At 35.8% G+C, this 13,856-nt stretch overlaps 1 long non-coding RNA gene across 2 annotated transcripts; it reads right to left on the bottom strand.

The window, feature by feature from the left end:
* Positions 1–515: 515 nt before the first annotated feature.
* Positions 516–11,785, bottom strand: LOC113964918. 2 transcript variants are annotated; one of them, XR_003533343.1, is made up of 6 exons: positions 11,639–11,785; positions 9,267–9,377; positions 8,354–8,512; positions 6,720–6,792; positions 2,889–3,039; positions 516–590 (listed from the first exon to the last, which is right to left on the bottom strand). It is a non-coding gene; the product is annotated as an uncharacterized LOC113964918 (long non-coding RNA). The 2 variants fall into 2 exon arrangements; XR_003533344.1 differs by lacking the exon at positions 8,354–8,512.
* Between the last annotated feature and the right edge of the window lie 2,071 nt (positions 11,786–13,856).

The following is a 13,856-nucleotide window of genomic DNA, read 5'->3' as shown; positions in this document are numbered from 1 at the left end:
CCTTATTAAGAGAGCAAAACCTTTTTTCTTCATGATAAAAAGAGAATTTTTTACAGGACATTCTCTACATGTGTTTTATTCCCCATTTAGGTTTCTAGAAGACAACTGTATCTTTTGCTTTCTTTGAAATGGAAATTTAAACAAACATCAGATGTTTATATTAGAAGACTGTCTTTAAATAAGTTAGACTTGAAGTACCAGTGATACGCCAGCAAAGTAGTATTATAATGACAGTAAGTCACATTATAGTTATGGTACATTAAGTTACAATATAATTTGAATAAACCTAGTATATTTTTCTTTGGACATATTGCATGTATATTATTCAATAGAAAAAAAATTATATATATATTTATAATATATATAAATATATATTATATCTAAAATTAAATATTAAAAAATTATTCACCTGGGAATATATTCAGCAAATCAGAAAGTTTCAGCTACATCCAGTCGTGCATAATACATGGACATGTGTGCTGAAAGGAAGTAAATCACAAATATATCTTCCAAGGTAGAGATTTTTTTCTGTAAATTGTCTGTATTCTCTAAAATTTCCACTGTTTTGGCAAACCACTTAGGACACAAGTCTGAAAATAGAAAGTCAAACACAAAATTTTAAATAATGCAGTATCTCCATTGCATGCAGACTTAAACAGCATTAATAGAAGATTTGCAACCAGCCTCTTGTTTGAATTTTTAAAGCAATTTGTATCAATAAAAATGAAAGTGAGGAACCAATTAACCAGCTAAGCAGTGGGTTCTGTCAGCAAGAATAATATTGCAACAATAATCCCTTCAAGAATAAGTTTAAATATTGAAAACAATAGCCACCTTAATGATTATATTTTTCCTCATTAGAGCAGTACTAAGGTGGCTGCTGAATTCCAAAACTAGAAACTTCACATGAGTTTTGGCAGGTGAAGTTTGACAGAATGCCAGGAGGCACATATTTGATGCTAATCAATAAACATTGGCTTTCAAATTTAACCATTAAGGACCTCTTAAAAGCCCCCAATATTCGAAATTAACATTACCAAATGTCTCAGTTAATGACAGCAAAAAAGAATTCTGCAAGAAATGTTACATAAAGAAGAATAAAGTCTTCAAATGTTTATATAATTTTCACATTCTGAGATCTCAAAAAGTAGAGGAAGTGGAGATCAGAGCATTTTACTGATCAGAAAAAAAACCAAATGACATAAAAAAATAATCTTCTGTCATAGGGACTGATCCAAAGCCAATTCATGTTACTGGAAGTTTTTCCCTGTGATTTTCGTGATCTTTGGGACAGATCAGAATGAGGCCAAATCCTTCTTTTTCTAGCAGAGTCTGTGGAGACCACTACAACACAAAGCTAACTGGACACAGAGGGCATCATATGAATGGAAACGATGAATATACTACAGTTTAAAAAAATAAATATGTTTTAACTGAAATGAAAGTTTGCAGAAATGTCCCTAGAACAGCTATAAGCAGTTTTGCTTCAGGAAAAGAAGGTAACAGCATATGCTGTGAAAATAGGAAGGAAGAAAATAAAAAGAAAAAGCACATGTCTCTGTAAATGTGTTTGGGTGAGAGAGCTGGCACTGCACAGTATGTATTTGTGGATTAGATTATTAGAAGCATATGAAATATTTAGAAGCAATGAATTGAAATGCTATTTCTATATTAGGGCAAATTAAATGTTGAATTTTTGAGACAGTTTAATGAATTTGTATCTTGTTCTCTCATTTTTCAGAACACTTTTTTCTGATCTCCTTACAGTCTAGATGTTACGCTGAATGAGCACTCTCCTGACCAAAGAAATTAGCTATATTATTTACTTATGATTCACAGGTATCAATTAGCACTGGGCTCAAACCCAGTAGCTGGCTCTATTTTATCATACTGCAAAAATTCCTACAGTGCAAGGAATGGCATATACTTATTATGTTAATGATGAACCACTAATAAGATTATTCACATCACCTAACATTTTATGTGAGGTGCCTAATTTGGTCAAAATACCCAAATAGTTTTCCTTAATTCTTTCATTATTGCAGAAATAATACGATTGTGGTGACCTGGACAGGCTGATCTATCAATGAGGAGAGACAAGACAACACATTTAGTTGGTTTGTGTTGGGTGAAATGAATTCCTGTAACTAGTCCAGATCTGATGCTACACCAAAGTGTTAATGAGGCATGCATATCAGAAACTAGAGGTGATATACACCTTGTTCAGCCATAACAAAGCCTTTAAGAACTTGATTCTCATTCTGAACAAGTGTTTTATTAACAAGTAAGTGATCTTGGCATTGTGTTTGTCTTCTGCTTATGAAGCTGACTTCTTCCAATTCTGTCAATAAGTATTTTAGAGTCATTGTAAAAGAGATTTTGCATTTCTTCAAAATCGATTTCTTATTATTAAGTAGTGCCTTTTGCAGGCTTACTGGTGAATGTAGTTAACACCCTTTTACTCCAGGGAAAGATGCTAAATTACTTTTCAGTTAGAATGTATGACTTACTCCTTATACCAATGTCAGGTAAGAGCTCAGAAATCCTGTGTGAAAAATCGTCATTTCATTTTTGCTTGACAAATATGCCTCAATCCTTGTTGAAAATAGCTGACTGAAGAGTCCTTCTCCAATTTGAGTGAAGACTACTGTGTGACTATATTGACAGTTCTAGTGCTCCTTTGCTTATTAAAGGCTCATCCCTTAAAATCCAGGACAGTCTCTACCACACTGGATGTCAACAGAAGCTAACAGAGATGAATCTTTTAGTAAAAGTAAAATGAACCTCAAACAAGGTCCAAGGTTGGTATTGCATTTGAAAGCATGAGTAATTTCAATCAATGAAGAAAGTTCATGAGTTTGTGCAAACAGGGACATGGGATGAAGTACCTGGAGAAGTTGATTTATAGTCAATGTGATAGTAGTTTATGAAATCACTCTTTCTTTCGTCGTTCACAGAAAATTGTACGTGCTGAAGAAGCTTCTTGAACTGGTTTCCAGAATAGACTTTTCTCCATTTCATCACTTATACAAGAAAAATCTACAGCATACAACAAAACACATTCTCATATTACATATCTCAGTTTTCCAAAATGGATGGAAGTATTGTATAGTGTAAAGATTGAATAAACCGTAAAATAGTATCCATATACATCTTTGTATTTTCAGAAAGCAAATTATTTAACAAATTCTTCAATAAGTATGTATTGCCTCCAAGGACTAGGTGTTTGAAATCATATCAAAATTTACCTTTTTGGGGAAGAAGTGTCCAGAGCTCTTAAAAAAAGCAAACCACAACAAAACAAACAAAGAAACAAAATATTTTAAAAAGGACTAAGGGGGACTTGACACTTTACAGCCCTAAGCTATCCTACATTCTGTTTTTTGAACTTCATATTTTCCTCTACTTCCATATGCCTTTCATTTTATGTCTCTTACATTTGGCTTTGAAGAACCTAGAAATTCAGGTCAAGACTGAGAGAAAATTTTTCCAATGACAAGAGGAAAAGGACTGCTCTCTGTTTTCAGCTGAATGCAAAACAAACAAAAATGCACACTAAAAAATTTACCTTGATTTCTAAAAAAAAAAATCAACCAAGAATGAGAAAAGCCATATTTGTTTGGATCCATAAGTCAAGATGATCTGGGCTCTTAAAAAATCCCTCAGGTTTACTAAGACCTCAAATTCAGAGATGAGTCATGTCAGGTTTGATTTTTAAAACAAACTTTCAAATTGTATGGTTCTATAAAATACATAATTTTTTTTTTTAATGAAATTTCACCTCAATTTTGGGGTTGTTCAGCCTGAAGAAGAGAAGGCTCGGGGGAAACCTTATAACAACCTTACGGTACCTAAAGAGAGTCTACAAGAAAGCTGGAGAAGGACTTTTCACAAGGGCATCTAGCGATAGCATAAGCGGGAATGGCTTAAAACAAAGAGAGGGTAGATTTGGATCACATATTAGGAAGAAATTTTTTACTGTGAGGGGGGTGAGACACTTTAACATGATGCCCAGAGAAGCTGTGGACGCCCCATACATGAAAGCATTCAGGGACAGGTTAGATGGGATTTTGAGCAACTTGCTCTAGTGGAAGGTGTTCCTGCCCATGGCAAAGGGATTGAAACTAGATAATCTTTAAGGCCCCTTCCAACCCAAATCGTTCTATGAGCCTATGAACTGAATGTGAAGAAAAAAAGAATGAATACAGTTCTGGATGGTACAAACTACATTTTCATCGACTCAAGATGTTTACATCTAATATCTTTCCCACTGCATAATCCAAGATAATGGATTTATAGAACTGTGTACATATAAGTGATAACTTGTAAAGATTGTATCTTACTGTCAGTAGATGCCCTACACAAATTCAAAGGAGTGTTGAAAAATGCACAGTGAAGAAAAAACCAGAAGCATATTGCCTCATTTTAACACATATTATCTCTTTGACACCTACTGTTATTAAGAGCAAAGACTTAACAGCTCATAATGATCCTAGAACACAGGATCTATACATAGTATAATACATTGGACAAAGGTGATAGCAGTTAATCAGATGAAGATTCACTAATAAATTGTTTTATGCTTTCACTGCTTATGATTAAAGTGATTATAGTTGACTTCTTAAAGATAAATACAAACAAGGTGTATGAATTATTGTACATTGGCACAAGCTCTCAGCCAAAAAGTCTCTACTAATATTGGGTTTCTAGTAGCCAATAAGGTCTTGTTCAGTATTGTTCTGTAGCTATTGTAAGATATTATTACATCTTCTGTTCAGTTATTGACACCTTTATTGCTTTGTTCACTAAACCAACTTGTCCTGCATGTGCTTCTCTGCAGTCAGACCCCCAGAAGACATATTTGCATTAGCAGGGCTACAAACCTGCAAAAGATTCTGCCTGTCCTATATAAATTGCATCTGCTCATCCACTCTCTGCTATAATAGTCATAGATCTTCCCTACCACACTTATAGTTGCCTTCCATTTAAACCAAAAGGGATGGAAGTGATCAGTTTTAACGACTTATCCTATACTGACAGCCTTTAGAGTAGATTCTCTAAAAAGCTTTAAGAATGTACTCAATAAACTCTTCTTAAAAAAAAAAAAAAAAAGTTGTTCCCTGTTATGGATTTCCTCCCCCCTTCTCTGCTGTAATTCCATTGGAAGAGAGATGTGAGTAAAGCTTATTCTCACATTTTCTTTCATTGAAATACAGCATTGTATTTTCTACAGTTTATTCTAGAGAAGAAATATGTCCCTGGACTTTATTCTTTTCATGTATATGCCAGGGACACAGCCTTTATTAAAGATAAAAAAAAAAACAAACCAAACCCAAACACACCAAGTGGACTGCATTGTTTCCTATTGAAATAGGCCACTTATCATCAGAAAGCTGTAAGCCCAGCTGGAAATAGCTAAAGATAGATATTTGTTAGCTGGGTGAGTTACCAATTGAGTGCCTCAATTTTGTGTTAAAGTTTATTTCTGTGGAACCATTAAGATCAACCGTGATAAAAACAAAGCCCGAGTAACTTTGGACATTCTGGAACCGTAAACATATCTGAGACCACCATGAATTTTTCTTTTATTGTGCCTTAGCTTTGAAGAATGCCTTCCTTTTGATGATTGAGCTTTACGTGCAGAGTTCAGGAGCAGAGGAAGTTGGAGAAGGCAGCTTTTAGTAGTCACTGCACCAAGGAACTACTTCTCACTCTTTCCTTTTCTTCAACATAAACTGATTTTTACTTGTTCCTTCCACTGTTTGCGTAACAAGAATAGCATTATGCTGTTTCAAGAATGACACCAATCATTCAGACTATTTAATTTCTCCAGCAAGCTATACTACTGCAGACATTTTTGTGTACTAATGTTTCATAAAGCAAACTTCTTGGATTGGAAGCTCTCAGCAAGAACTTTATCTGCATCACAACTATGATACAGAAGTCCTGCATTATATACCTTACAACATGTCTTTAAATATTCATAAAATATAAAGTCTCTTGATAACATAACTACAGCTAATGGCTAAATTTACCATTTTATATTTCTAACTACTTTAGAGATATTATAATAAAGGCAAAGACTTCCCACCTAGCTTATCATTTTTACCCTTTTAAAGCCTATACAACAGAAAAATATTTTTGCAACTTGCTGCAGTTTTTACTGGAATTTACCAATTATTTTTAGCTTACCTACCAAGTTGGGATAATCTAATCATTGGATTAATCAGCATAATCAACAGAAATTCTATTGAAAATCCTTTTCTTTTTATATCCACTGATTCCCAACTGACTGCTATAGATGTCAGCAATTCACGTACTGAAATTCAATATACACTTGGGGATCTATGCCTCCAAGTATCTCCAGCATTTGCTTTCAACTTCAGGGGAAATTAATTGTTCTTTGGCTGTTTCTCAGACTCTCACCATTGGTAAGTGTTCCTTCCTATCTGTTCTTGTCTGTTTTTTGACTGTTATAAGGATTAATCTCGCAACTCTACATTAGCATTGACTTCATATTGCCAAATTGAAAATGGTTCAGAATGGACACGTTTTTCAGGTCTTACTATTAAGGCAGGCGTTATTACACGTTTGGCTGTTTAGATGTCATGTCTTAGGTTTCCAAATACTGACAAACATACTCCATCGAAGCCTTCTTTGCCTTCCAGATGCAAGTATTAGGGAAGCTAATAGTTAAGAAGAAAAGATGAGAGACTAACCTCACAGCTGAGAATTGTTCGGGTTCACAACTCTGTCTAGGTGAATAGAGACACACACACTGGGGAAAGAAAACTAGAAAAAGGGGCCACATAGGCAATTAGTATGAAAAGGGTTAGGAAGTTATTCAATTCTCTATTAGACAGGATTTGTAAGAACTAGCTATTGAAAAACCCCCTCTTTGAGCTGCTGTGCTTGAATGCAGGAGCTGCTGGTTAATAGTCTATGGTCACTTTCTGACCTTAAAAATCTATTACTCTAAAGCAGGCACTGCTCTCTCAGGTATCTGAAAGTATGATCTAATAGCAAATGTTGAATTAAAAGACACAGCACTCAGAAGAGAAAGTAAATTAGTTTCATTACTACATACCCCACAAAATACATAAGCATTTGTATTTGAATAATAATAATGTTAATATTAGGAAAACTACAGCATAATCAGTTGTGCTTCATTACACAATTTTACTGTAGCTGAAGCAATATTTAATTTTGATACAGAGACACTTAGCACTTTGAAGAAAAAAAACAATTTTTCAGTTTATGCACAAAGCCATTTTTTACTTCCTTGTTGGCTATGCCATTGGAAATACTAAATCTCAAATCAGTCATGTACAGTAAGAAATCTCAGTAAGACACTTAGAAAATCCATTTTAAACATCTGTCAACAGAAAAGTATTGAGTAATTCAATTTTTTTTTTAGTAAGGAGACTCAAGGATAACAAGTGGGTAACATTGCAGAGATCAATCTTCCCCAGAATCACTCTTCACACTAACGTATATTCAATCATAGAATGTCCTGAGTTGGAAGGCACACACAAGGATCATTGAAGTTCAACTCCTAAGGTCAATCATGCCTGTGAAAGGGAATTTACTATCAATATCACAAATACTTTCACACTCATTTGGTCTGGTAATAAAGCAATACAGCAAAAACTCTCAGAGATATTCTGACTCTCCTACAGTCCACAGAGAAGGCTGGTCGGGGTTTGTTTTGTTGTGGGTTTTTTTGTTGGTTTGGTTTGGTTTGGTTTGGTGTTGGCTTTTGTTGTGTTGGGGTTTCATGGGTTTTGTTTTAGTCTAGATGCAATTATAAAAAAACCAACAAATAAAACCCCAGCACAAACATAAGTTTTTCCCTGCCACCCTCAACATAGAGCTTCTCTTTCTGACTCCTTTCCTATTGAATACACACAAGATTAGTGCATTAAGCTAAGGTCAGCCTCTGTGACTACTTTGCAGCCTGTTGTATTTGCTTAGATCTTGTATTTCTCAGTTCCATGTCTACAAAATCATGCAAGCTTTTTCAGTAAGAATTTCCAAAAATAGACTTATAATGAAGCTTGTATGTAGATTTTCAAAAGGCACAAACTCCCGCTGACTTTTGCCAGTTAACTTAGAGAAAATGTCTTTTTTGCTAAATTTTCCCTCACAAGAATATTTTTCTCCTCTATTATTTACCAATTCTGCCAAAATCAGTAGTTTTACACTGGTGAAAATTACTATATAGGATGCAGAAAAGTATTGTTGCAATGGACATCTGGGAAAGAGCAAATTTTAAGAAACAGATTTGACAAAAGTAACATTTGAAGCACTGTGGTGAATATACTTCCCCAAATTCAACTTGAACTTGAGACACTATTCTGGACATACTGAATGATGGTGTACAAATAGAATATAGGACTCACTTATACAGCATAAAGGAGGCTTTCTGTCTTTAATCTTGCATTAGCAGAAGCTGCTGTGATGCAGTTGCCACTGAGAAGACTCAGTTCAAAAGCAGGGATGAGGCAGGAGACTGGAAGAAAAGCACTTCATGAATATCTCTCCTGCCAGGACCAATCATCCATCCTTTATTTTATAGAACATGTCATACAGTGATGAGAATAGTATGTCCTGTGTCAAATCAATGAAGCAAGCACTTTGTCCTGTGCTTCAGCAACCATCATGAAAGATTAATCTGCACAGCACATAAACACACTTCAGTACAATTATATTCCCAGGGAGCAGATTCTTGATTGTCTCAACTGTAAGCGGCACAGACAGGGGGCACTTCCAAGTAAGCTGGAGCCAGATGGGATTCTGTAGCCCCAGACAGAGTTCAAAACAAGGCTTATGGACTATCCTACCTTCACACAGAATGCTACAGTGACTTCACAGGTTTATTCTTCAAGAACTTGTCCCATTAGTTAGGGCTTCAAAACTGATTTAAATAGCTATTATTTTTAGCATTCCTAATTTTTCTTGCTACATCTGTCTACAAAGTACTCACTAGTGAGTGGGGAAGGTGTGGTGCAGGTATCAACACAGAATAATGTTGTCTTCAGCTGCTTACCATGGCAGCAAAATGTATTTTTTTTAATAAAATCAATTTACTAGTTAATTGCACATTACTCTTTCCATCAAGTGTGTCACATGCAAATTCAGAGATTGATAGCACATAAAACCAGTATTTCATTGTTTTTGAAGGGGACAGAAGACCCAGTTTTCTAGTCTGAACATAGAATCAGCGTTTGAAAAAATAGAAAGAAACTTTAGACACTTCTACTTACCTTCTATGTTTCTTTATATATTAGTTTCCAAATTTAAAAGACAACTGGAATACTTCTAGTTTTGCTTTGATGGTGAAATCTAATATTTTCCTCCTGTTGCTGCATTAAAGACTGGAAATTAAAGGGTAGAAAGTTATAAAAGGTGTCAATTTAGGTGTCAAAAATAGTCTTGGACAGAAAAATGACAATTCACATAACCAACCTGGAGAGAACATTACAAAAAACACCCAGTATCTGTTTGCATTCTACTGTCTATAAGATGATTCTGGTTGTCCATATACATATCATCATACCTAGTTTTAATGAGCTGCCCATTATTGACAGTTAATGAATGCTACTGAAGCAGTAAAGTATCACTGTACAAACCCTGCTCCTGAATTTTGACTACCAGCTATTTCCTGATGATGCTAATGTTTGTAGTTCTCCTCTCATACTCTTCCCACCCAGGGTGAACCTTATCCTCATTAATATGAGCTGTCTGCCTCCTTGATTTCTCAATTTGCCCTGTTACTGTCAACTTTGCGTTGCTTTTCTAGCACTGCAGGGAAAGATAATATGCCAATGCTTTCATAAAATTGATTCAAAGTATTCTAGGAGTAAGAAATCAAAAATGTGTGCTAAAAACTAATTGTCAATTCTGAAAAGTTAAACTGAGTTAAGTATGAGATTTCCTCTGCTTATCAAACCTTAGAGAGAATTTAACCAAGTCCCTCTTTTTTTTTGAGCATGTTAGTTAACATGTTCAGCTACCTTCTCTCTTTGGTTGAATTATCCCATCATTCTTCTCTCCATTCCTTTTGGCATCTTCCCTTAAAATGCATTACTTTGCCACTCCATATTCCTAGGTGAAGACTCACTGAATTCTTGCTAAGATAGCTAGCTAGCAAATAGAGGACCCTTCAGATAAGCCTCCACGTTGTATCTGTTTCTGGTACAGAAAACAGAAACTGTCCATCTGGAGCAGGTCACCTATCTTGTCTCTCTGATACAAAGGCAGATTGTTATTTCTGGTATTCTGGGAGCAAGGCATTCACCATGTATCTCACTGCTTAAGTTATCTGACGAAAGTTAGACATGCCACTGTTGCTACTTTATTGACCTGTCAAAGAGAAACACTGACAAAACCTAGCTGAGAGTAATTCTCTTTCATGACTTCAAAAACACCAACCCCACTACTCCAGCAAAATCTGTTCATCTATTATTTTAGCATGCCAGTGTTAATTCTTGTGAGCTGCCATTTCAGGAACAATAGGTGGAATGGAAGCAACCTACATTGGTGGGTTTTTTTCTCAGAATCTATATGGGATGCTGTGCTAAATGGGAGGACCAAACAAATTAATTGGGGCTGAATCTTTTTGTATATTTACAACTTTAATTAGAGATATTACTCCAAAAGATCTTCACTTTAATATACAAATTTTCACTAATAAAGGAAGACAACAATGTAATGTAACTGTTCATTTAGAGAAACCTCCAGTCAATGACATGAATTAAAAAATATCCCTAGAAGTCAGTAAGATAAAAACAAATTAACTATTATCCTTGATCTATAAGTCTGAATTGTTCCTGTCCTGTAACTTTATGTGTCAGTTTGATTAGCATTCATTATATCACATTAATAAAAACCCAAATAAACCAACAACCAACAGCCCCTGTCTTCAGAGTTTCCTGAGAGAGAAGGTTGGGTTTGAAAGGAGGCTGAATCAAAATGGAAACCACAACAAGATTATCTACAATTTCTGAGGGAGGAAGATATTTAAGAGTCAAAAGTAAAGTAGACATTTTCTAAAGCTTTTCATATCCACACTGGCCCAGAAATTGTCAGCCATGGAAATAGAACTCACTAGATTTGTCTCAGGGATATGGTGGGTATGATTGTATTAAATGATATATGAAATAGGTTAGAGTAGGACTTACATTAATTACTATTTTCATCAAAAAAAGAATGTTGGATACTGTCTGCGTACGAATCAATATGCACCACCAACATTCCTTCCAGACAAGAGGCTCTCACTCCTGGAGATGCTCCCATAAGTGAGAATCACCAAACCAGCTGCTTTCCAGACAATTACAACACTGTCCATGCATGCAGCTATCCCAGTATGATGTCAGCATTTATATGTTATATACACGAGTTCTATTTCCACTCTGAAGCATATGCAATTATAGTTCTCTTGGCTGGGGTACATAAAAAAAAGATCTTGTTACTCAGTACCACAAACTCCAGATGGTTGTTAATAAAGGGTTTATGCCTAGTTCATAAGTGATGACAAAAAATAAGGCCACCACATGCCTTGAATATTTTCTTGTTCTGAAAGATTCTTGTCTTCTATGTATAAGCTCATCTTCTACGTATAAGCAAGAACTCATACATCTGGAGTCTCTTTAAAGGATTAGTTCTCTGCTGTAGCACCTCCCATCCCACTGCTTTCTCCCTCATCACCACCCCTACCTCCTTTGTTACCACCCCATAAAAACCTGTCAACACAGAACACCAGAGGCACTTCACAGTGCCAGGAACATACCATCACAGAGTCCTGTCAACAATCCCTCCAGGTACTCACACAAGTGTAGCCCTGATCATCTTCTGATCTGTCTCTGGAGATGTTCCCTTGCTAAGAACTGCCAGGTAACTCAGGTTGCACACCTGCAACAAACTCAGGTCACCAACTGCGCACCTACACCACTTCCAAAGCCATTCTGAGGTTGCAGTGGTGACTTACAACGAGCTAAGCCTGTCATAGCAAGTTGCATCAGGAACATCCTATCTAGCAAAACTGAAATGACAAAACTAACAAGAGAATATTCTAGAAATGACAGAAAGCCATCAGCATCTAACCTGAGAGTTCAACTACTGCTGGCAGTTCAAGTCCAAAGCAAACTGAGAAGCCCTCATACAACTACTCTCTAGATCTTGGGACACTTACAGACAACAATTTTTTCATTGTCTCCCTGCTTAGCTGCAGGTATGCCTTTGAATTCATCCAGTTTGAGTACTGCATGCTTACTGATAAACAGTTCAAGGCTTAGTTTACATTTAAGTCCAACCTAAAAAAAAAAAAAAGGGCTCTTTCCCTCCTAATTCCTCAAGGGAGTCAAAATAGCACCAATGATACAACCACAGAAAACCAGAGGGGAAAATTACAAACATGGGGTCACCTCCTACCTTTAAACCCCTTCCTGAGAAGACTCAAATGCAAATCAGACAGAAAAAGTAAAAGTGACACTGTTCTGGAAGCAGTCACCTGCAAAAGAGGCTTCTAAATTACAACTTTCAGTAACAACCAAGTGCTCACCAACAAGCTCTGAGTAAAATGTGAAGAGAAGAGGGTTGAAGATTTACCCCTTGCTGCAGCCCTTGTGATTAGCTGGGTCTGCTACAGGTGACCAACAGCTTCGAGGTCCTTTCTGCCATTCACTTTACTGAGTGAGCAGTTCCTCCTGTAATTTCTGTTAACCCCTTTATCAAAAGGGGCCCTTTTGTATTGTAGCTTTGCTGCAATCTTAATCTTCCCAGAAAAACCAGCTATTCTATTCCTGCAGTAGCTACCTAATACTTATTTTTACACCTCCTGGCATTACTCCCTAGCAGGAACTGCTGATTTTAGCAATATAGTCTTAAACTAGAAGTGGGATTGGAAAAGAACAAAAATCTACTGTCTCCAATTGTGCTGCTAAATAGAAAGCAGAAAGAATTGTCTTTTTTTGTAGACCATGCCATATTTTAGACTCAAATGCAGCAAGCTGACGGATGTGAGCAGATCCCCCTGTGACTTCCCAGCGCTATAGGAAGGAAAGGAAAACGACTGTGCAGAACAGTTTGAGTAATTATGGGCCTTAATTAGAAAGTAGAACTATGCTTCCGGCATCCATATAACTGTGCCTGGTTTCTATTAGGAAATGCGTCTTCTAATTTTCCTCCAGGTTGTCTTCAAACAAAACTTTCTGCTTTTGAATGTGGTTATTAAATAAATTGCTGTATATTTAAGACTTAAATTTTAATTCAACACATTATTTAAGTTTCTGTTAATTCTAATCGCATGGCTTGTCTCATTTAATAGTACATTAATGGGATATTTCACCTGGTCACAGTTAAATTCTCTTTAAGTACTTCCTTTAAACTTTTAAGTCAGGTATAAAATGAGATCAACCCTTATTTTTTCTCCTCGTATTAATGTTTCGTCTTCTTTCTTTGCTTCAGAAAAAAAAATACAGTAGCAGTAGTTAGTTGGTTGTTGAGAAATTCTCATTCTTCTTTCTTTTTAGATCCTATTGATTTCTACTTCCCTCTGGTTATTTGCATTCTCTCTTTTTTTTTATTCAAAACATAGCAATGAGTTATAAACACACATTTTAAAAGAATTTTCTGGGTAGGTAGGGTGTTTTTCAAACTCTTGTGACATAACAACATGCCACCTTAATGTTAATACAACATATTTACTAAGGGAAATTGATATGCGCTTAGATATTGTTGTGGAGTTGCTTATGTTCTGATTCAGCGGAGGAAAATAAAACAAGCACTCTGAGACAACCTCCTGATCTACTGAATCTGATGTGTATTTCTTGTGCTACTCCAAAGCTGGAAAAGTC

This window comes from Neopelma chrysocephalum, unplaced genomic scaffold, assembly GCF_003984885.1.
Source record: "Neopelma chrysocephalum unplaced genomic scaffold, ASM398488v2 Primary Assembly neopelma1_22b, whole genome shotgun sequence".
Taxonomy (NCBI): domain Eukaryota; kingdom Metazoa; phylum Chordata; class Aves; order Passeriformes; family Pipridae; genus Neopelma; species Neopelma chrysocephalum.
The sequence above is the reverse complement of the archived record's forward strand: the minus strand, read 5'-3'. Positions and strand labels throughout refer to the sequence as shown.